Source organism: Lissotriton helveticus, chromosome 3_1 (assembly GCF_964261635.1).
Source record: "Lissotriton helveticus chromosome 3_1, aLisHel1.1, whole genome shotgun sequence".
Classification (NCBI taxonomy): Eukaryota; Metazoa; Chordata; class Amphibia; order Caudata; family Salamandridae; genus Lissotriton; species Lissotriton helveticus.
In genome coordinates, this window is record NC_136061.1 from 1,873,821,434 (window position 1) to 1,873,846,110 (window position 24,677).

Consider the following 24,677-nt stretch of genomic DNA (forward strand, 5'->3'; position numbering starts at 1 on the left):
GAGGTAATAACAAACACATTTGTATAACACACGTGAGGGCCTTGTACACAATGCCAAGGCAGTGTGATAGTGTTCTCACAAACTTCTCTGTGTTAGCAAGGTCAGTGTTCTCAAGAAACTAACCAAAGTGTCATGAATGCAAATGTGTGTTAAAAGTCGATGTGACAAAGTGAAGGCAAATTAGAAAAGAACCATGTGCATGTAAAAATTGCACTATTTCCTACCTAGCCAACTCAGGCATATGAGACCAGTTTCTGTAAAAAGAAGAAGGGGGAATAAGAGCCTATGGATATTGGCTACATACCTCAATCCGTCCTGTAGGCACAAGAGACAGGCCTTTTCTATTATGTGAGTTTAACGCTCAATGGTAAACATGTAATCACCTTACTAGACTCAGGGTGCAGACAGTGGTTAAGAGTGAGTCAGTCTATCCCTCCCAAATCATCCCGAACAAAATCACAGGGAGACACCAAACTCCATCCAGGAGCTCAGTTCACCCTAACCAATGCTACATGGCAAGAAAGCACAGTTACGGTCGGGGTTCTATCTTGCCTTCCTGAGAAATTAATTCTTGGTACAGATAACTCCTATTTCCTCGATTTATTACTTGGGAATCTCACAAATATGAAACATCCCCAAAACCAAAAGCCAACAGTAAATACACCTGTACACAACATTCTTCTTACACTAGAACCATGTATATTAGACAAACGTTTCAAGCTGACTCAGCTGAATGATAAAATGCTCCAAAACTCTTGGCTAGGTACCAAAGATACCCAGGATTTCCCTAATCCTGTCTACCCACACTGTGTCATACAAAAATGTCTATGTTGTTGGTAAAGCTGGTGACACTCCTTCAATTGTTGGGCCCCCTTGATTTTATAGACCAAGTCTTGCTTTTTGCACATTCACACCTTTTGGCTGGTCACTGTGGGGTAGAAAAACAAATCAAGCCATCCTGCAGAAATTCTTTTGGCCTGGCATATATGTGAGAAACCAAGCAGTACTGTCAAGAGTGTGCCACATGTCAAAGAAAAAACCCTTACCAACCACCCAAAGTACCTCTACAACCATTACGTATCATAGGAAAACACTTTGGTAGAATAGGAATGGATTTAATAGGACCCTTACCACATTCTACAAACGGTTTTCAATACATGTTAGTCAAATTCGATTATGTTGCACGATATCCCAAAGCCATTCCATTAAGGGTCACCTCTACCAAAATCATTGCACAACACCTCATAGAAGTGTTTTTGCATATGGGATTTCCCTGGGAAATCCTCACTGACCAGGGCACTCCTTTTGTGTCCAAAATGATGAAGCAAGTATGTTAACAGCTTGACATTAAACACCTGACAACCTCTGTGTAGCATCCCCAGATGGATGATCTAGTTGAGAGATATAACAGAAGTGTCAAGTTGACTCTCATAAAATGTTGTCTGGAGATGGGATGAGTTATTACCCCTCGCTCTTTTTGTTTTACAAAGCCAAGTAGAAAGCAGCCTAGGTGATTCTCCTTTTAAACTACTTTTTGGTCGACAACCGCTTACACTCCTTGGGATTACAAAGGAGGCTTGGGAAAAGGATGCGGAAGATGAGACCATTTCCCTTTTGGATTATGCCAATAAACATAAATCCGGTTAGGTAAGCTGAGAACATTGGCTAGTGAGAATCTAGAGAAAGGCCAACAAAAACAAAAGTATTTCTATGACAAAGGAAAGCGTTGGAGAGAACTTAATGTTGGGTATTGGGTTCTAGTCCTTTTGTCTTGTGAAACACTAAAATGAAGATGAATTGACAGGGTCCCTATGAAATCACAAACAAATTAGGCCGAGTTACTTATCAGTTACGGCTTTCTTACAGAAAGGAAAAGATCTACCATATTAACATTCCGCAGAAATGTTGAAGCCACCTCCCCAAAAATATACAAATAGTGATACCCTCAGAAAAACCAGGACATACCATAGGTAGGACCGACATGAACAGAGTCCTTTCTGAAGACAAAAGAAAGGAACTTCTCTCAGTCTTAACATTCTTTTCAGAAGTATTTTCCAACTTACCTGGAAAAACCACACTCGCCATGCATTCTATACCTACTGTAGAAGGAGTTGTTATTAAACAATGACCCTTATCGCATCCCTGAAGCTCTCAGGCTAGCCCTTTAGGCAGAGGTTAGTCAAATGCTTGAGATGTGAGTTATTGTCCCCTCTAAGAGTGAGTAGTGTTCGCTCACAGTGCTCATCCTGAAACCTGACAGAAGCCTATGCTTTTGCATAGACTTTAGGGCCATCAGTAAGGTATCCCTTCCTAGAGTGGACAAATTGATCGAGAAGCAATGTGATGCATAATATTAACCACTATAGGTTTAACCAAAGGCTATTGGCAGGTCCCATTAAACCCTGCAGATCAAGAAAAAACAGCCTTTGCTAGTCCTGATGGTCTCTATCACTTAAAAGTCCTACCATTTGGCCTACATGGCACCCCAGCCACCTTCCAGAGGCTCATGTATATACTACCAATAAATCATCAGGGGTATTCATCCACCTATCTGGACGACATAGTTGTGTACAGCAAAACCTGGTCAGATCATCTTAAACAACTTCAGTCGACCCTGTTAGAGCGACAACAAACTCAACTTCACAATAATGCCCAAAAATCTATATTTGCTCTCACCAGAAAGTCAAGTATCTGGGTTATCTCCTCAGGGAGAGTGTTATGCAGCCACAGACAGAGAGAATTAAAGCTATAACAGAAACTCCCTTATCAACAACCACACGAGAATTGAGAGAGTTTTTAGGTCTATTGGGGTACTACAGAAGGTTCAACCTCCACTTTTCCAGATTATCCGCTCCCCTTACGGATACGCTTAAAAAGCTTGTCTCTCCTTCTGTTTTTAAACACCCCTCTACCACAGTGCTTGAAGCCTTCCAGAGGTTGAAAACAGCCCTCACAACGGCTCCTGTATTGCGCTCTCCTGATTTTAATAAACCTTTTGTGCTTCAGATGGACACGTCTGATGTCGGGATTATGGCGGTATTGTCCCAACTGGACCTGGAGGGACAGGAAAGACCTCTCCTCTATATCAGTAGAAAGCTGTTCTCTAAAGAACAAGTATACCCTACCATAGAAAAAGAGTGTACTCCCTCCTAAGATAAGCAGATGGAAAAATGCCAATGATGAATGTATGAATTTAGAGATTGCGGTGTTTCAGACTTGGCCTTGGACAATGGATGCATTTTCCTCCCGGCCATCAGGTGAGATGCGTGCAAAAAACTCCAGGAAACTAACATCAAGCTGGAATAGGCATGTTCGGGGAACCTGGGACTGACGCTGGAGCCAAATGCAGAGACCCCGCAAGGGACACGATATACAGTGTCGAAGGGGACCCTGGCTGCCACAGAAACCAGTAGAGAAGACGGAATAAAGCCAGAAGGCTACCGTCACCTGAAATTGCTCTGCCACATTCCTGGAGGGACGTGGCTAGCCAAGGTACGTGCTCGTTTCCTGGGGAAGGGCGGGAGGCAGGTGAGCAGGAGGATGCTAAGATTTGGGAGGCAGAAGGTTCTCCTGTTTAAAGGGCTGACTTTTGTTGAATGTTACAGTGTCTTAAATGTGACCCTTCTGACAGGGCCGTACTGGGAACAGAAACCGGCCCTGGCAAACTGCTCAGCTGCCCCCTCCCATCCCCCTTTCCCCATGAGGGAGAGTGCAGCTGAGCAGTTTGCGACGGCCCGTTTCGGCCGATTTTGTTACATGGGGCCGATATTTCCGGCCCCCGGTAACAAAAACGGCCCCACATGGGGCCCAAAACCGGCCCCAACCCTAGCGGCCTACCGGGGAAACGCCAAGTGCCCGCTATGGCCAGTCCGGCCCTGCCATCTGAGCTAATCCCCACTTTGATAACGGAACCTTCTGTTGGGATTCTTTGGTTTTCTTTCACTTTACTACACGTCTTTATTCAAACTCTGGACCTGGTGAGGTTTAGCCAGGTCAAAAATTAAGGCACTTACATTGCGCTGACACGTGGTGGAGGGACAATAATAAACTGAAAATGGGTGTTCTCCCTCCCTCACGAACCCCTTCCCCATCCATATTATCGATTTGATAATGGAGCACTTACCTGTAGCTTTTCTTCTCCAGAGAGGCAAAGTTCCTCTGTGGTGGCCTCCATCTTCTTGAACCTGTAAAGAGGGAAAATAATTAGTCGAAGCTAAAACTCCCTTGTTAAGTTATAGCCAGAAATAAAGAACATTATAGAGAGATTATAGTCTTTAGTGTGTTATATCCTGTCCAATTAAGTGTCCTATATTTACCAGGCCCAAAAGATGACAACATTATTCTGGGGGTATGTTATGATGTGTGTACAAATGTATTTTGGGTGCAATCGAATCTGGTATTACCTGCCCCCAATCTAACACTTTGTTTCCTTTCTTATTCTGCCAGCTGTATTCCCAGTACTTAATTTGAGCTGGTGGTTGGCAGGGAGTCACCAGTACTTGTTTTTGGAGACCAGCACTTATTTTTCTTCATCAGGAAAGTAGAAGGAAGAAGGAAGACATAGACAGGGAAACCTTCACAAAGGGAGAAAGCAGGGACCTACAAAAGTGAGAAAAAGGAGCAGAAAGTGCCTGGTAGTGGATTAAAGAGATGTGAGGTGGATTTATGACTACACAGCCTTCGTTTGGGCGCTGGCACTCATTCTGTTACAAATTAAGTAGTGTGTATTCCTAAATCATTTGTCCTCTTTCATTATTATCCTAGTACTTCTAAAGATCAGTCTCTCCATAGTGCTTTGTACAATATTGTTATGGGTCTACCCCCTTTTCTTAGGGCATGTAGATCTTGTAATGTATGATATTCTCATGGCCTACCAGAGAATCCTACCCATATACATCTTACCTTGATAGTCAGTTGGGTGTATAGTATAAATAGGCCTGGTCTGACACCAAATTGTTCCAGAGCTTTGGCAAATGTTAGAAAAGTTTCACCTATATAGCGGACACCCTACATTAGGAAAAGCTTTGGATTTTGGAGGGGTACAATTTGCTATTCCCACTGTAAATTGTGCAACAATAGGGAAAGTGTTGGATTTCACTTGGGTAAAATGTACTATTCCAACTCCAATCTGTGCAACAATAGGGAAAGCATTAGACTTTGGAGTGGTTAAATTTACAATTCCCACTCCAAACAGGGCAATAGTAGGGAAAGTGCTAACTGTAAAGAGCTTAATTTTACCTTTCCCTCTGCAGAATAAGCAAGAGTAGGGAAAATACTTCACTTCAAACACATTACATATATGAGTAACTCCATTAATGTAGAAAAATATTAAACTCTTGGTTTAAAAAAAAATAAACATAAATAAATATGTATTAAACAACTAAAACCAATGAATTTACATACTTGCAATTCAATAAAACATTTATCACCAAATAATAATTAGTATGTGTTCAATTATTAATTCATTAACTTCCCACTGTGTACCCCTACAAACCTAGCTGACCACACCTAAAATATAACTAAAACAATAGCTATGCCTTAACTTAGATATTTAAAATAAATGAAATACTTAATATTTACAAATAATAACTAATCGTTAATTAATTATTGCTTATTTAACTTCTCACCCTATTCCCCTACACACCTAGCATCCTGAAACTAAAATAAGTAAATATTCCATATTTTACATAATTAAAAGTCCAATAAATAATCAATTAACAATTAATAATATTTTTGTCAATTGATTATTCCTTAATTATCTTTCCATCCTACACCCCTAAAAACCTAGCAGCACACAACTAAAATATAAGTAAAATTACTCATGGCTCATGACACACTGCCACGCACGGTAACGGCACTTGCGGGGTTCCACGGGTGAGACGTGGTAGGAATATCCACCCTGGGTGATATAGTGCGAGGTACCATATTAAAGTAATTTCAACAACTCCGGACGGATATTCAACTTTACAAGTCGCAATTCTATAAATATAAATTAGTCGAGTGGTGTGGCTCACTGGTGAGAGGCGGCAGACCCGGAAGCAGAAGTCGGCCCGGGACCAGGGTTCGATTGCCAAAGCGGCAGGGTCGTGGACCAGGGTCAGCGGACTCGATAATTCTCGCTTCGGTGCCTACTCTAACCAGGGGTCACACTCGGCAACTCTGGGCATTAGCTTGCCTAATCTCCACAATGGCCCCATCAACGCAGGGGATGCCTGGCTCCACCTTGGGGATTCCCAGCAGGGACCATCCCACAGGGAAAGCCAGGACGGGTTCCCCAGCGGTATACAGCGCCAGGACGCCGGCTGGCAACAGTGCGCTTTACAAGTATACACATTACATTACATTACATTACATAAATACCATCAACTTCGGCATGCCCTAAACCCTATACTATGGCTGACCGATGCATTGCCCGAATTTCATCCCCTACTGATGGGTGACATAGGTGCCACAAGATACGCCAGCTATACCAAACCCTGACAACACACACCCATACCACATTACACAAAACTAGAACAGCATGGGAGGAAGACATACCAGATCTCACTGATGATGACTGGGCGGAAGCCTTGGCCAGCTCCCGTGGGGTGGCAATCTCAACCTGATTCCGACTGATACAGTTTAAATACTTACACCATATATACCTTACCCGATTCAGACTATGGAAGATGGGCGCCATTCAGTACCCTGTATGCTTGAGATGTAGGATAGCAGAAGGGACCTTCCTACATACATTCTGGGGATCTACCGCACTACCACCCTTTTGGTGGAAGGTAGTGGCTTGCCTGAGAGAGGTGATGTTGTGGGACCTACCTCTGGAGCTGAAGTTATTGTTACTGCACAGCACAGATTGTATGGGGGGAACCGCTATAAGCACCACTTATTGTTTTTAGCCGTCACCATTGCTAAAAGGGACATCGCCCAACAGTGGAAAAGTGTACTCCCTCCTAAGATAAGCAGATGGAAAAATGCCAATGATGAATGTATGAATTCAGAGATTGCGGTGTTTCAGGCATGGGGATGCCCTCAGAAGCATAGCAAAATATGGTTGCGGTGGGCGAACTACAGGGGCATAGAATTACCCCAACTCATCGAGTCAGACCCTTGAACGACTGTGTCCCCATGAGGCGATTGGCCTCCATGCTATTGAAAGCTTCATTTGTTCACTTCCGACTGCATATCCAGTGGTTCAATTATAGTTTGGTGGGATTCGAACTGAACTGCACAAAGTTTTTATTGTTATGTTTGGGAACTATACAGCTAATACGAACTGATGTACATGGTGTTATGTATATCCACCACGATGTATCCTTAAGGAACTGTCCTAATATATCTCATGTAAAATCAATAAAATATATTGTTAAAAAAATATATACGTAAAATTACTAAGTATTCTTCAAATTACATAAATAAAAAATCAATTAAATCATTAATTTACAATTAATAATTAATTGATAATTGATGATTACTTAATTAACTTCTCACCCTATACCCCCTACAAACCCAGCAGCCCACAAATACCATATAACAAAAATAAATCAGTATTACATAAATTACATAATAAATATCAATTATATCATTAAAATGTATTAAATATTTCTTAATTAATGATTACAAAGTTAACAATCCACCCTCTCCCCCTACAAACCCAACAACTCACTACAAAACTAGAAATTACTATTAGACTTGAACAAAAAATTCTAAATCACTTAAAATGACAAGCTACATTTTATAAACAATAACAGTTATACAAACAATAGTAACACACAATTAACCCCTTCCATGCTGCCGTCGGCCATTGGCCGACGGCAATGCTACCTCGCTGGTGCTGCCGTCGGCCAATGGCCAACGCGGCCCCGCCCGTTTTGCGGAAGTGCCGCACTTCCGCAAAATCGGCGGCGCAGCCAAGGTGTTAATATATCAACTACAACACATTAAAATAATTATAAAACGATATTTTTACCACTACATTAGTTAAAATATATTAAAAACATTGATATTATTTACAACAATATTACTTCCCTTAAAAAGCGGTTTTCTTATCAACGATATTTGTGTATCACAATATATGTGTGTAACTATATTTAATTTCTGATATTTCTGTCTTCCAATATTTTTAAATCGATATTTTGTCCAAACACCAGTGTGGGTGGTGATTGCACTTGCAGAAGATTCTGTGCTCTCATCACTTGCATTAAATCTCCACATAAGTCCTCTGAACACAGTCACCCTTGGCATCCAACTGCATTGGCTCCACTTCTCCCAGAGTCTGATGACATGCTGGTGCACATGTGAGTCATTAAACACAGCAAGAAGCACAATCACCTTGATGAACTGTTTTGAAAGCGTTGACCTTTAAATCAGTCACTTTTCACCCAAAGATCAGCAGACTGGATTTATCACTCCATCTTTCCTCAGCAAGCCCAGCGAGGACATTACACATCACAGCTTGAACGACTCGCACAGACAAAGGGTCTAATTTATGGGTTTTCCCCATAGGGCAGCACAGCAGGCCTTAGTGCTGCATTGCCCTACAGCAAAAGAAAAGGGCAGTAATGTGCTGTATCTATTAGATATGACGCATTCCTGTCCTTCTCCCCTGCGCCGGCGCACTATGGGCTGCCGTGCACCAATGCAGGCAGCTTTGCACCATTGCGGGGATGATTATTTTTTTTGTACAGGAAGGGAAACCTTCCTCCACAAAATCAATCACAAGGGGCTTTTTCCTCTTTCTATGTGTGCTGCAGAATGCAGCACACATTCTGCAGCACAGATAGAAAGAGGAAAAACTAGGAGAAAAATTATATTTCTCCTTGTCGTGCCTCCCTAAAGCCTCACCCTGGGAGGCGTAGGTTTTTGGCATTGCCTCAGACTAATACATCTGGGGCAGTGTCAAAAAGCCATGGATGTTGCTGGGAACGTCCCCCAGCAACACCCATGGAATGCTCCTTTCGCGCAGTTTTCCGCATGAAAGGGAACATATTTATAAGGGCAGGAAAAAAAGCCCCGTAACATGCTTTTAAGGGGCCTTATAATTATGCCAATGACATATTGCGCCACTGGAATGTCAAAAGGTGACATTCTAGCAGTGCAAAAGTGCCAGTAGGGCCTCATAAATGAGGCCCAGAATTTATAATCAAAATGAAAATCCAAGGGTTACGCATAAAGAGACATATTCACAGGGGCCCAGGTTATGGCCATTCTCCATTCAGGGTTGTCAATTTAAGGACACTTACGGCCTGATTACGAATTTGGTGGTGCAGCACCTGGTCCGCCCCACCGCTAAAGCCGTGGTTGGGTCACCCACCAGATTAGGAGTTTCCTCCTGTGTGGCGGGCATTTTTTTTGGGGCGGGCATATTTTTGGGGACCTTTCTACAGAGGTGCCTCCAAAAATGGGCATCGCAATCGGAACGCTAAAAACAGTTCCTGCACGGCATGGACTATTGGGTCCATGCCATGCAGGAACTGGTGTGCATGCACACTGGGGGACACATGTTGTGCTCTTGTGTGCATCCAGATGGCATGCGGTACCAGGGGGCCCTGTAGGGTCCCTTTTTGTTTCATCTCTGCCACCGTTTTTATGGAGGAGGAACCGCCCAAAAAAACGTGGTGGAGAAGAAACTTGTAATATGGTTGGTGGGACCGCGACGTTCTTGCCATGCATATTACTGCCTCTAAACTGCTGCACCACCGCCAGCACCTGGCGGCTGCAGTGGGGCAATGGTGGTCCAACCGCCCAAATTGTAATAAAGCGGTCAGGAAACCACCACCGCCACACCCACCCCCCATGAGTCTGGCACTCCGTGGCCCCCCAGACTCGTAATCAACCCCTTAGAGTACATAACTTTTTCCCCATTTCTAACAAGGAAAGCATGCAGCATCAACTGAAGGTGATGTTTGGTTTCTAAGGATCTTAAGTCAGATGACCTAAGCTCGCACATGCTTATCAATATGGGTGTTAGGCTTGTTGTGTACATGCAGGAATGCTTTGAATAGGGTCAAAGGCAAACTACAGTCAGCAAGCGATAGGAGAGGTAGCTGGTTTGTGGACTGGGTGTATAAGCGTCAGCATCCCTTGAGTCAGCAATAGCTTTTCATTCAGGATTTCTAATACGCAGGCTTGTTATTACTCATCAGAACACTTTTAGTGACTATGCTTCACCTCCTAATTACTTACTGTTCTTTGGAAAGAAGCTTATGATTTTTCATAATCATTTCAATGTTCGTAGTCACCTTCAGTTTAATCTCTTTAATTTTTGTTGTTGGACAAATTATTTTGTATCTCCATGTTGTGCATAAAAGCCATACCTAGCCCTTACACACACCGTCTCCATCCCAAAATGGAATTCACCTTTGCTGTCATCAGACTGATCCTTTCTTCTATATATCATTTTAGATAAACCAATAGTTTCTTTGCCCTTGGCATTAGCAGTGCCATTTCATTCTTCCTTTGATGTCTCCATGGATCTTCTCCTCTTTACCTTTCTTTGTTTGTTGGATGCCAAACTCTTTCTCACCCATTGTTGGATGCAACGTACAAAATTCATGCTAATCATGCCTTCGACAACTATTTCATTTTGGAAAATTATATCTATTCGGTTTCCTATTTCATGAACAAAACATGTTTGTCCAAAATTTCTCCATCAAACAGAAAAGAATACAAAATAGAATGCACCATAATTACATCATGAATATAATTTATATATTTATTTATAGGGCTGCGAGTTACCTTTCAGTTAATTCAGATTACTCTAGGAACAAATAATGTTAAAAAGAACAGGGGAAATAGACTGGTGAGCATGAAAAGTCGCCCCATGTCCAATAGTCCTTAATCACAACCTGTGAAACAACAGATCATTATGACACTGGCAGTCTTTAGAAAGCTACACATGATTTATCATGATGAAGTTCCTGTGTGCTAACATGTTATATAACTGCATTTATTACATATATTTTAGAAAGTTTTACAAGTCCAAGCAATAGTTACATTGACAATATGCTCCTAATTACTCTTTATGGATGACACCATGGTAAACACATAACATGGATATGAAAATACCAAGTAACCAAGAGACATGACACACCAACACCTGCAATCCACTGATGAGGGTATACACTTTCTACTGCCATGCTGCAGCTCATGAGCCTCCAGCTGAGTGTGGAGTTTCTGCCAGGGTATTTTCAGGGTCCTTCTGTGCAATGGGCTGAGTCTGTGGTACCAGATATGGGCTTAAAAGAAGTCCACAGCACATTTCATGCCTTCGGGCATGTCCGGCAATAGAGGTCCTCCCAGCATGTGTTGGCTCAGCATGCATGTATTCCCACTGCACAGGTAGTGCCTGGTGGTGTCTGCTCATATGTCTATGTATAGAGCATTGCTTAGCTGAGCGTCCCGCCCAATAGAGCTGAGGAACATTTTGGAGGATCCCGCTCTGATGATTTTCACTTCCTCTGGGGAGAAGTTAAGAAACTCTTGTATTTCTTCTTAACTATTTAGGGACATATGGCATGAAAAGGTAAGCAGGATAGAGAAGAATTGTGCTCTGGTCTAATGATGACTCTGGAAGTGCCTTCTTCCTCTTTCTGTGTGTAACTTCGATTTGTCAAGGTTGGCAGAAAACCCCACTTCTGCTATGTTGTTCTTTGCCTTTGCAGTGGAGTTAGAGAAATCATCCCTCCTATACAGATTTTTTTTTACAGAGTTTTATGTAGCGCCAACATGACCCGATTCGTGAATCAGAGTGCTTTACATAGCACCAGTTGCATTACATGAGGACACATTCATGTTTTTTGTTAGGCCCGGGGAGATTAAGTGATTTGGCCAGAATCACAGGATGTTTAGCGTTATTGCCGATACTTAAACCCAGTACCCCAGAATCGAGGTCGACCGCCCAAGCCAATAGGGCAACTCTGTTCTGCTCTGTGAAAGTAGGAGAAAAGAGATAGAGTAAATGGGACAACATGCCTGGAATGATAAGTGCTACCTTAATAGTACCACACAACACTTTCTAGTGAAATAACACACTGGGAATAGAACGTTTTAAATATGTAAAGTAATTAATGCACAGTAGAAAGTGCTCCTACATGTGTTGGATTTTTTCTCTGCATACGAGATGTGAGGTACCCTTTTCTACATGTAACTTAACTATACGTGAAATTAGGTGTGAAAAATGTATACATAATTTCTCTACAATATTATGTAATTGTAGTTGTACATTGTATTTATGTAGCACTTGATAAGGCATTGAAGTGTTTTGCTGCAAGTAGCACGCTACTCTTCTAGAGATTAGAGTTAAATAGTTAGTAGGTTAGTAATATGTGTTTTTTTCCTTGTACATTAATTGTGTTAATGTTGTGCTCTTGAGTACTTGTGTTTTTAGAAAAGGAGTAGTAGTAAGTCATTATTGGAAGTAGTGGACATGTGCGCCTGTTAGTAGGGTGAATTGGCTAAAACGGATAGAACGTTTGAAAAGGATGTCTGGCAGTTAGGAAGGTTTGGAATGGGCCATAGAGAGAAGGGTTGGAACAAAGTGAAAGGAAGTAGATTTATTTTTACAAAACTCAGTTATAGTTTCTAGAGATGACTATAACTGGTGAATTTCAGTGTTTTTTTAGTTTAAAATGTTACGTTGCTATTGAAATATTCACCTAACTTCTACCTTACTTTAATCTTTGCTTTTTTTTTATTAACAACTCTAAGGTTTTTTATTAATGTAAAGTAAGATATACCTACAATTCCTAACTTCAACCCCACTTTAACTTGTGGGGAATCAGTGTATTTCTAGTTTTTTTTAACACAAAGTAAAATTTTATTACCATACGTAAAGCCAACCCCACGCTGCACATGGCCTTTGGCCGTGCATGGCAGGTTGTTGGCCACAGGGCTGGCCTGTGGTCAGGCTGTTCATCGAGCCCTAAGTGAACAGTCAACCCCACGCTGCTCATTGCTTTAAGCTGTGCACTGCGCAGCGTTGGCCACAGGGCCTATCCACAGAGCTAGGCTGACCTCAGGCAGACTTACTGACTCAAAAAAACAAAATATTAAAAGTGGGCCTATTGGTTTTTATCAAGGGGTAAGCATAACAATATATATATAATGTAGATCTATCATCTTTCTCCAAAAGTCACCAATATTTTTAATCATATGTATACTTCAATAATTCACACAATCCAGTGTTAAATAATAGTGATCACTATCAAATATTTAAGAACGTTTCATTTATATTATTTTTATTGTTGCATTTTGTGGGTTAAAAAATGTTGAAAGAAAAGTAATGCTCCCACAGAGCCGGAGAAGGTGTTTTTTACTGCTCCTGGCAGGCGGGAGCAACCTGGTTCCTTGACAGCAAGAGGGCGGGCAGGAAAACAAATGTCTGCTCACACCTGGCGAGAACATTTTTGAAGCTCCCTCTGTGTTTAAGTAGACAGTGTTCCCAGCCTGTCCTCTCATGGACAAGAAAACAGTATCCCAGGAGTGGGCGGCTCGGGATTAATATTTTGAGCCAGTCCCAGGAAATGGGGTCCTCGAGGTCTTTACAGGATCGGGGAGGTGGGCCACATGCCCTTACCCTTAACTTTTATGACCTGACCCAGGGGATTGGATCCCTGGGGACATTTTAGATTCAGGGAGGGGGGCCATGTGCCCACTACTATTTACTTTTATGTATTGGCTCCTGTGGTGGGGTCCCCAAGGTCTTTAGAGACTCGGGAGGATAGCCTTGTGCCCCTCTCCCCTTTGATAAGATGGTGGACCGCAAGCGAAAAGGCCCCTGAGACCACAATCAGCTCGGGCAGTGGGGACCTATGCAGATGAATTAAATGTTGAAAACCTCCCGCCCCAAGCCCTGACCCACCACAGAGGTCATTTAGATTTTTTAAATGATTGTTGACGTTTTTTTTTTTTCCTTTGATCATGAGAATTTGATTTGTTTGTTGTTCATTTTGGCCCCCAGGAGATGTCTCTCTGGGACCCTTCCACCCTCCCACAAGGGCTAATGGGACAGGGTATCCCTATCCTGCTCCCTTATATCTCTCTTTTAAAAAAAAATTCAGGACAGGGAACTTTGGGCCAGATGTATAAAAGTTATTTGACGTCTCAAATGGCCCGATTTGCAGAATCAGGATGTTTGCGACTGCAAAAAAGCCTTTTTTTTGCATATTCCTAATTGTGATTCAGGAAGAGTCTCAATTAAGAAATCACAATTCTAGGTTTATATACATTTGGCCCTAACTCCCTGAGTTCTCTAATGGCTGCTGAAACATTTTGTTCATGTTGCGGCCAGCCAATCAGAGTGTTCGCTGACACTGGTGCCTCACTCCCACAGAACCAAAATAGCCCTAGAGGAAAAAAGCCCCCCTCAGCTAATCAGTACACTGTATTTTTTTAAGTTTCGCTCGCGGGACTCAAGCGAGAGAACCTTGAACCCATTTGTCCAGATATACAAATATATTTGTACCTTCATTTCTCAAAAACTACTGAACAGATTTACACCAAATCACAAAAAGCAGGCTTTCTAGGCCACGATTAAGCTTTCTATCAAATTTGGTGCAATTCGGTTCAGGCATTTCATTGTAGCCCTTTTCAAAATTCTCTTACAAACTCTTCCACCTCTCTGTCCATTGGTGGCAACCAAAAGGACAGCCTCAATCTATGTTTCGTGAGTGTACACCCAAGATGCCCTCATGAGTTCACTTTATGAGTTGAAACCTCAAACGCACAGTAGGCACTAGTCTATCCATCTAAGTAGCAAACCCTCCTCCACTGACAAACAATTATGATTCTTCCAAAAAGGTTGGCAAGCTTCCTCAACCATTCTCTCCTTTGGCCAAGCCCTTGACACATACTTGATGGTACGCTTCATGATCTCATCAGACTCTATCTGTTTTCTCCATTCAGACTCTAGAATGGCACTCATGTCTTCCACATCAATCACAGCTACCAGACAACTCTCTTCATCTTCTTCATGCTTGACATAATCTTCATCAGATGATGAATACCTTTTTACAAAAAATCACCCCTTAGATGTGGACAACATCAAACTGAAATTGCATTACCTTGCTTGATAACCTATCAATGCGAAGCGTTAGGTCTTTCGCTTTGTCTCCGCTTAAAATACCAACTAACAGTTTGTGATCTGTCCTGACAATGAATTTGGTACTCCACACATACGTTTTGAACTTTTGTACCGCCCACCAACATGCCAACAATTCTTTTTTAATAGTGGAGTATTGCAATTGTGGCTCTCGGAGAGTTCTTGAAGCAGAAGCTAAGGTACACTCAGCACCTTCTTTGTTCTGTGTGAGTACAGCACCCAAACCACAGTTGCTAGCATCCACTGTAATACAGCAAGATAAATTTGGGTCAAACAGTTTAAGCACTTTCCAGCTCGCCAACTGCCATTTAATCCAGTCAAACACCTCTTGACACTTGTTGTCCCACACACATAAGCAACGTCTTTCTTCAACAGACCATTTAAGACATTTACATGAGTGGCATAGTCAGGAAGCAACTTAGCAAAACATTCGCAGAATCCCATGAACAATTTCAGTTTTGTCTTGTCTACTGGTGCTGCAGCATTGATGATAGCATCGACCAACCAGGTCTTGGTTCAATATCATCACCCGACACCACATGGCCCAGACATTCAACCTTGTCCTTGAGAAATTCACACTTCTCAATTCTGAGCACCACCCCATTTTCTTGGAAAATACCAATACCCAACACTTGCTCGAGAATTTTGTTATGATTAGCAAGAGACGGTGCATAAATCAAAACATCATCCTGAAAACGCTTCTACTCCTTTGACTTCCTTCAAGAGTTGATACATCAACCTTTGGAAGACTGCCACAGCTGTAGCTAAGCCGAACGGCATGCTGCAATATTGAAATGTTCCCTTTGGTGACACAAAGGCAGTGTAATGTTTTGAACTAGGCTCTAATACCACCTGGTGGTATGCTGAAGCGAGATCCAACTTGCTGAACCATCTTGCCCCAGTATTAAGTGCTAACAAATCAGAAATCTTGGGTAGGGGATGAGAATCCACCCAAATGGCCTTGTTCAAACTGCGTTAATCTACACAAACTCTCAAATCTTCATTCCGTTTGCGTGCAACGACCAAAGGAGTCAACCAAAGCAAGGACTCAATTGGTTCTATAATTCCTCTATCACACAATCCTCTCAATTCTTTTTCCAGCTCCCCCCTAATGATAAACAGAACACTGCGTAATTTATGCTTTACAGGGAGGGAACCCTTCTTTACCTTGATTTTGGGGCAAAATCCTTTGATAGTGCCCATGTTCTACGAAAATACTAAAGGGTATTTCTCTTTTAACTCCTGGATGTGGTCTTCACAAATGATTGAAACTTTGTCCTTAGTACATCGGTCTCAGAACCATTTTGAAGAGACCCTGATGAAGTCAACCAAAAATTTCCACATATATCTTCCCAAAAATGGTTCTTCCCCTAAAACCATGGTTTCTTAAAAAAAACCTGCACGTTCAATTTTCCTGCCTCCATAGGAAACATGAAAATGGCCTAGAGGTTCTAAGAGTCTGTCTGGCCAGTTTCATTTAAAAATCTCTTCAGTAATCATCGTGAACCTGGCATCAGAATCAACTAACAAGTTGATCACTCTGGCTCCCACAAACACATCAACACAAGGATCCACACACTCAGAGGAATCATCATTTTCCACCTTCTCTTCACCAACAACCACAACCATATCCTGTATATCATTCTGTATGTGATCAAAACAAATGTCGGATCAATCACCAGAATTATTCATGACCACATTACCATTTTTTCCTGACCCTTTCTTGAACCCCTGACACACCTATACGAAATGACCAACTTTGTTGCATAACTTGCAAGAAACAGACTTTGCCGGGCACCCTCTACATTCCTTGACATGTGCGGAGTAGCCACATCTAAAACAAATATTAGTCTGGCTAGAAAATATGTTTCTACTTGATGTTCCTGTTATTCCTGACTGTTATTTTTGCTCCTACAGGCTCTAGAGTCACTGCTCTCTCTCCCCTTTACAACATTTAAAACTTCACTCTTGTCCTCCAATTCTTTCACTGATATCTGGGAGGTCTCAATGCCCTTGGGGATACATTATTTCTCCTCTAACGTCGGATCTCCCAAAGACAACAATTTCTGTTGGATGGACTTATTTGTACCATGACTTATAAAGTGGTCATGAACCAATTGGTCTGTGAAGTTACCAAAATGACATTCTGCAACCAGTCTCCGAAGTGCAGACACATAGGTGTCAATATTTTCACCCGAAAGCTGCTTCCTCATACAAAAATTGTGACACAATATGACTATACTGGGTTGTATGTCAAACCTTGTCTCTAGTTTCTTTATAGCATCTATATAATGATCCACAACTTCTTGGATTCAGGGTTGCTTGTTTTGAACCAGTTGCGTTGAAACTTCGCAATTGTTTTTTATTCATCCAAAGGTTGTGTTATCTTTTATGTGTACAACTTTTCAGAAGAATTAAGAGAACAAAAGCTTCCTGGAACCAAGTGCTTGTACAGAATTTAGTGTGACCAGATCTGTGTTGGAGGCAAGTAGGTTTTCTAGTTCCTACAAATATAGCTTGTTCAAGGTTGATATGTAATTTTGGGTAAGATGATTTTAGCTGGTGTGAGCTGAGGTGTCTTGTGTTGCAAGGCAACAGGCTAGTGGTCTGACCACGTGCGACTAGGTCTGGGTTGATGAACTTTGTATCTAATGTGTGCCTTGCAATGTGTGTAGGATTTAGCATGAACTGTTATAGGTTGTGTGTGTCTATGCCAGTGAGGATGATTTGGGGTGTGGCATATTAGGCTTTTCAAACCATATGTCGATGTCATGTGGTGATCTATTTATGAAAAGGTTGGGGTGGGTTGCCTCTGACAAGGAGGGTCTCACAAACTTATAAAGAAACATTATCAGCTTTCATGAGATTTGTTTTTATAAAAATATGATGGCTAAGCCACCTCTCTTTTTGCCTAGGCCATTTCGTGTCACAGTTTGATACTCTGGTGGAACAGCTTCATGCAATACTGGTGCCATATCTTCCTCTAGTCATGATTCAGTTATGAAAAGTAAGTAATGTTCTGTTTGTTTCAATAGCTGAATATGTGGTACTTGTTTTTTTTTTTTAAATCGAACAAGCATTTATCAGTAGGAAGTCTAGAGAATGTTTTTTGAGGTAGTGAGAATTTGTGCTGCAGGAGAATGAGTATTGTCCTTTGAAGTTGTAGGTGGTGTGCTATTGTTGGTGGTAACTGTTGTAGGACAGAGAAAGTGTTGTTTTTGTTTATCATTATCTTCCACCAAAAAGGATTAAAAGACATTTGTTTGGGTATGCATGTGTGGGTGATGGTGAGTCTGGTTGAAATTGAGGGGTTGGGCTGTGGATTTGTGTGTGAAAAGTAGGCGTGTTGTATGATAGACAAGAAGATACTAGGTTATGAAGAGTGTTGTGGAGTTGCTTTCTTTTGCATATGTTGAAGGTGGAAGGTGTTTGAGTTTTGGGTGGTGGAGCATGAGGGTTGTGTATTATGGCTCTAGATTCAGCAATGGGTGAAAGAAGTGTGAGTGTTGTCGTGTGTTTGTGGATTAAGCAATTGATGTATTTTGTTCATGTAGAGTGTGAGGTAGAGATGGTTTCAAATGTGTGGTTTTTATGTTATTTAGAGACGAGTGAATGGGTGTAGGTATGTTGGGATAGATGGATGTTTTTTAATGTGTGTGATTTTATTCAGATACATTTTTATGTCTGTTTTTGTGGGGTAGATTTATCTGGTTTCGTGGTAGTGACTGGAGGTGTAGGATTTGAGTTTGAAGGAATGGTGAGTTGTGTATGTAGAAGGAGAAGGGGAGGGTACTGTGTGTAAGAGTAGAGTCTCTGTGTAGTATGAGAGTGGGTAAACTAAACAGGGGTTTTGAGAGATGGTTGTAGGTGGACTAGGGGGATGATTTCACCTTCTTGGTTGAGGGGAGTGTTTAAAGAGTGCTCTCATTGGTCTTGTGTGAGAAGAAAAGGATGGTAATGTGGTAAAGAGGCATGATAGATGGTTGAAGAATTGGTTCTTAGAGGTGAAAAGTGCAATTGTAGGAGTAGGCATTAGATAGTAGAGAAGGTTTTGTTTGGAAAGGGTTGACGTTTGTAAGATTGAAAGTGTGTATTTTGTGGATTATTGGTATATAAGCAAATTGTGTATTTGACTTTGTTATAGTAGAGAGTTGGGTTGTGTGGAAGTGTGTGGGTGTAGAGGTAGAAGGGTATGTTGGAGTGTGTTATAATACTGGGTAGTGTTTGTTAAGTGAGTGGTGGGTGGATTGAACTTGTTTGTTGGTAGAAAAAGGAATGTGTTGTTATGAGCTTGTGTGCATGGCTGTGTTTGTGGCTGTTTCCTGGAGTGTGGTTGTAGATTGTAAAACGGGCAGAATCTCTGGCCCTCCACCCTCCTCAGACTGAAGAGGCTCAAACGGCCATTCACCCTTGTTCTCTCCACCCTTAGTCTCAACACACTGGCTGAAATTCCCTGTGTGTAGGGCTTGTAAAAGCTGGAGGAGATCATGTGACCCTGTCTCAGACTCAGCTGCAGGCTCAGCCAAGCAGTTGCCCAGCAACCACAAAATGAGTGCACCATGAGGGTAGATGTGGTCTGCTTTCTAATCCACAAAATGTGTTTTCGCTTTCTAATCCACAAGCTGTGCCTCAGTATTCTGTTCATGATACAAAGGTACCACTATATTCCCTATTGAATATTTAGGATTCACATCCTGAGGCATGGCTCCAGGATCCAAAAGTGCACTTAGTGACGGCTCACACATGTGTGTACCCTTCTATCTCTGTTAGAGCAGGGTGTTTGGACATCAAAATGGGTGATGAGATGATGAGAAAGAGGCTATGCCTGGCATCACTTGCAACAAAGATGTGATATTGGTGTTGATGTTGGTTCCCATGAGAATGCTGCTGACCGTCCATACTTTAGTTAGGTAAACTTACCTTGTAGCCATATGGCACTGGTATTAACTGCATTCAACTGATGTGCAATAACTGACTGTAAGAAATATAGTTACTGTGCTTGCACCAAAGAAAGGCAGTGTACATATTAGTGAGTCACCCCTGGCATCAGAGACTGTTTACACATTGATGGAGTGTCAGTGGTGTCTGTTGCAGAAATGGTGTGTCCTGTGGCATGATGTTTTAAGTGCCACATGGGGGCAATCGATGGCACTGATGACCCAAAGGAAGTGAGCAATGGAATACAATTTCCTTGACACCTGCTGCCTTTCCACAAGAAACTGTGGCTTGATGATATAGCAGTCCACTGGTCTGATGTTGCATCTCAGAAGCTGGCAAACACACTGTGAGATATCCACTGTTTTCCAAGTAACACTCTGAAAAGATCCAGTGGCCTCAAAGTTGATTGCCGCCAGTATTATGACATGTGCAGGTATGGCCTGGGAGCAGGGTATAGGAGCAGGATCTCACTTCTCCTATACCCTGCTCCCAGTCCACAACCAAGGTCAAGAATCACCTTAGAAGAGAACTTGCTGCTACTATCTCCTTGGACATACAAAGATAGTAATTTTCTTTCTGCCTGCAGATCCTCTCTCTTCTTGTTAACTAAAGCTAAAGCGGCGATAATGGGCTTGATAAGATGCCCTTGAGAATTCCAATTGAAGCCCATGTTCACACCAGAACATGGGCTTCTATGGGAATTCACAAGAGCATATTATCAAGACCATTATCGACGCTTTAGCGGCAGTTTCCTGCCGCTAAAGCGGCGATAATTTTAATGCCTTTTCTTGATAATATGCGCCATAGATTTCAAACACAAATTTGCAAACTGTACTAAAATAATTTGCACAAATACTATTATAATACTAATACCTTAAAATACTAAAATAAGAAATATTAATCAAATTACTTGGAAAATTGTATTTTATACAACTATATTGAATAAAACACTTAATACACAACATTATTTAAAATACAATATTAAATACCTACAAAAACAATATTCCTGCCTTTGATATTAAGTCCCACAATATTTTTGACATCTCAGTATTCTGTCCATGATATTTGTAACCTACAATATTTTTGATTCAGTATTTTGGTCAAACATGGCCCTGACATCAGAGACGAGGGAGGGTTCAAGCAATGGCATCCAGAGGCAGATCCTGTCGATGTTCTAACTGTTAGAAACAAAACTCGGGGAAACAATAGTATCATAGATACATGATTAAATTAAAGGGAACAAATGCACTGTAACGCATTCATCACTTTTTACTTCTCTAACAGGTCCTTTAGAGACATTGTATCATGTGTGTCTTGCTGTGATCTCGCTTTGATGACTCTCTATATATGATTCAACAGGAACTGACATCACAGCAAAAGACTCCAGTTCATCTTGGTTTGGAAACCTCTAATAGAATTCTGTGGATGGACCACCCTCTTAGTATGGGCAGATTAAAAGATTTGGTCATGCCCCCTTCTTGAAATTCATGGCACCTTTTTGGCACATAAATAAAAAGCTCAAGTCTGTTATCCTCAGTCCCACTGCCACTGTTCATGCCTGCAATCCATACAGCTTGCGGACTACCTCTCTGATGACCGCAAACGCAGAAATACCAATGCAAAATAGGCTGTGCAGACACTTAACCTTACTCTGAGTGTGGCATTCGATAACATGCTTCCTGACAGCACAAGGAACACTCCTTCTTCTTCTGGATGAGTGTAAACTCTGCTAAGATTTTTGCACCATTCTCAGCATTGTAATAATTTTCGGCATACATGTAGGATGTGTGCTGTTACTGTTATTTCCTGTCTCTGTTGATATTTATGTGGTTCTGTTTCAGTACCTAGGAATACCCATGTATGGTTTGTCACTTACTTTGCTTGACAGGAGTGCATTTAAGCCTGTCTGAGCTGTTGTACCTGATAGAGCAAGATTTCGCATCGCGACTTGCTCGATTCATGAACCTCGAAGCCGTTGTAACCTCGTAACGAATTGTATGTTTTACTAATATCTTTTTCCGATATATATGTATGATAGAGAAGCTTGCCTATGTGTTTTACTAATACGATTAATCCGTGTTTTTAAAAATGGCCGCTGCTTGACTTTCCTCTTCTGCGCATGCGTCAGTCACACTCACGTGACTTCGTGTAGAGATAGTTTTGGAGGGAAAGGGTGCGCATGCGTAATAAGCAATAAGATGGCTATAACGTGGTAAAGCTTTGTGCTGCTGCTCTTGTGAAATTGTTTGTTGCACTCACCAATAATGCATAGTATATTTTTATAATGATGAGCCTAAAATGTGAAATCATGACATGTAATACATTCATTTATTTTATGTACTAATTTGTTTTCACTTATTTTTCATGTATCCTCGGCACTGAGGGGTGATGGGGGCTTGGGAGTCCATCTTGGAGGGTACTTCTGCGCAGAATCAATCGATGGTGAAGATGGCATTGAAACCAAGCCAAAGAAGGTTGTTGGCAGAGCCTGCATGAGAACATGCACCTTCACCCAGCCAAGGCATCATGATTGTATTCTATTTGTTTCAAATTGTATTCTTTCCATTGTATTCTCTGCGACTTCTCGTGGGAACCCCAATCTTGCTAGGCGGCACCCTAGGATGCTAAGTAGGGCTTGTAATAGTCTGTTCTGATTGGTGTGTTAACCAAATCCTACCTTAGGACCAATCGAAATTGGGGATTCTGACACTTTGCAACATTTCGGGGGTGGTACCCTGTCCCAAAACTGTATATCTAGCCTAGTTTTACCTAGGGAAATTGTCCGACTTGTCTGAATAGCTGACCTGTCACTGACCCAACGCACTCAATAGGTGACTTGATACAGAGGTGCTGCGGAGCTCTCTGTCCGAAATTTGACCATAGACTCTGAAGGTTTTACTGAACCTTAAGTGCTGGCGGAGCACTTTTTCTGGGAATTCGCTGACCCAATCGGGGTCCTGATCGATAGCTGCAGAGAGGGTGGAGCGCAGGCGTTGCTTCCGAACTGCGGGTGCTGGTCGTATCCTGGTGGTCCTGTCCTGATCCGAATCTGGGTTTCCTGTCCTGTCCTGGGGTGTCCATTCTGCACCTGCTGTCCTACTGAGGGTTATCCTTCCTTGAGGGTTTTCCTGTCCTTAACTGACCCGTGACCAGGGTTGGTTTTCACACCAGTCTAGGTAAATATTGCTCTGAAATTCTTAAAACTGCACCTTTCTATTTTTCTGTCTTTGCTTCAATAAAGACATACCTTTGCACGTGATAATTTTCCATGCTTTCTCCTGCAACCATTGCATTTCATAAAGTCATTTGCATTTGATTTCATAGCGTGTTCCTATGTTACCCTACCTTTTAGAAATCATTTTCTGTGTTGCAGTTTGCAACTTCCTGATATGGTCTTGGGTTTTTCTCTCGTAAAACTGACTAAAGTAACTCAGATTTGTAGCGTGTTCACCTTGCCCCTTATCTTAGTTTTCCTCTCACTTAGCGGGTTCCCTGTCGCACTAGTATTCTATTGATAAAGCTGTATGACTGCCCTTTTTTGAATTTAAGATAAACTTTTCAAAACTTCCAGTTGTCCGTGGTCATTTCATAAAATAAAGTATAAAAGTTGGGTTTGTATTTTGCTGCCTTTCCTTTTACAGCTAGCTCCCTGACCCATCGTGGTCATAGGTACCCATAACGGTGGATGGTAAGTTGGGTACACTAGAAGTCATCAAAAGGGAACTCACAATTATTGGTAGTGGATTGTGTGGTCATCCTGATCAATGTATATGATAAAGTAAAGTATATGGGCCCGAAGCCAGAAGTGGTGAAATTATTGGTCGGGTGACCCGCGATCTCTGGCAGTAATTTTCTGGTAGCGAAGAGGATGGTTAGGGAATAGTTAAAGGTTAGGTAGGACTAGTTAGTCTAGCTAAGTCGGATGCTGCTATAAGAGTAGGCGCTTCAAGAGAATTGATCACTTGCTTGAAAATTGTTTACTTTGAAAAACTTATGAAATGTTTTAAAATTGTTATTCTTCTTATCATACTGTTATATGTATTAATCCATTCGTACGTAAAACGTCTTACATGTTGTTAAGAATCCCCGGGGAATTGAATAGCGAGTGGTGAATAGAATCCACTTGCTTTGAGGTCATTTGCTCTAAGGAAGGTTGGTGCAGGTTAGGCAGAACTGGAAGCACTAACTTGGGTTTTTCTGAATGTATGATTGAATAAATGTTAGTAACGAGGTTCCTTCTGGGGGACAGAAACGGTTGGAAAAATCTAAACATTGGGTACCCATCGGAGAGTCGGATGATGAATTGTTAGATGACCTATGTACAAGAAGTCCGCCTCCTTATAATGAGGGACATCGACCTTCCAGTGCAGGAGATATTTCCCGAAGACTTCCTCCTCAGGAAGAAGTTAGGTCCGCAAGTGTAGGAGGGGGTTACCACATTCCTCCCTATACCGAGAGTCTAGGACCAGTGGATACCAGAAACATTTACCCCAGAATGTCAGCTAGTGGGGAGACAGGATATTCCCGTGAAGGAGATTTTTGTTCTCGACCTCCCTACGGAGGCGAGATGAGACCCTCAAGTTCAGGAATGCCGTTATTACAGTCACAGTATGAGGAAGAAAGAAGATCCCTAGGTACAGGAAGT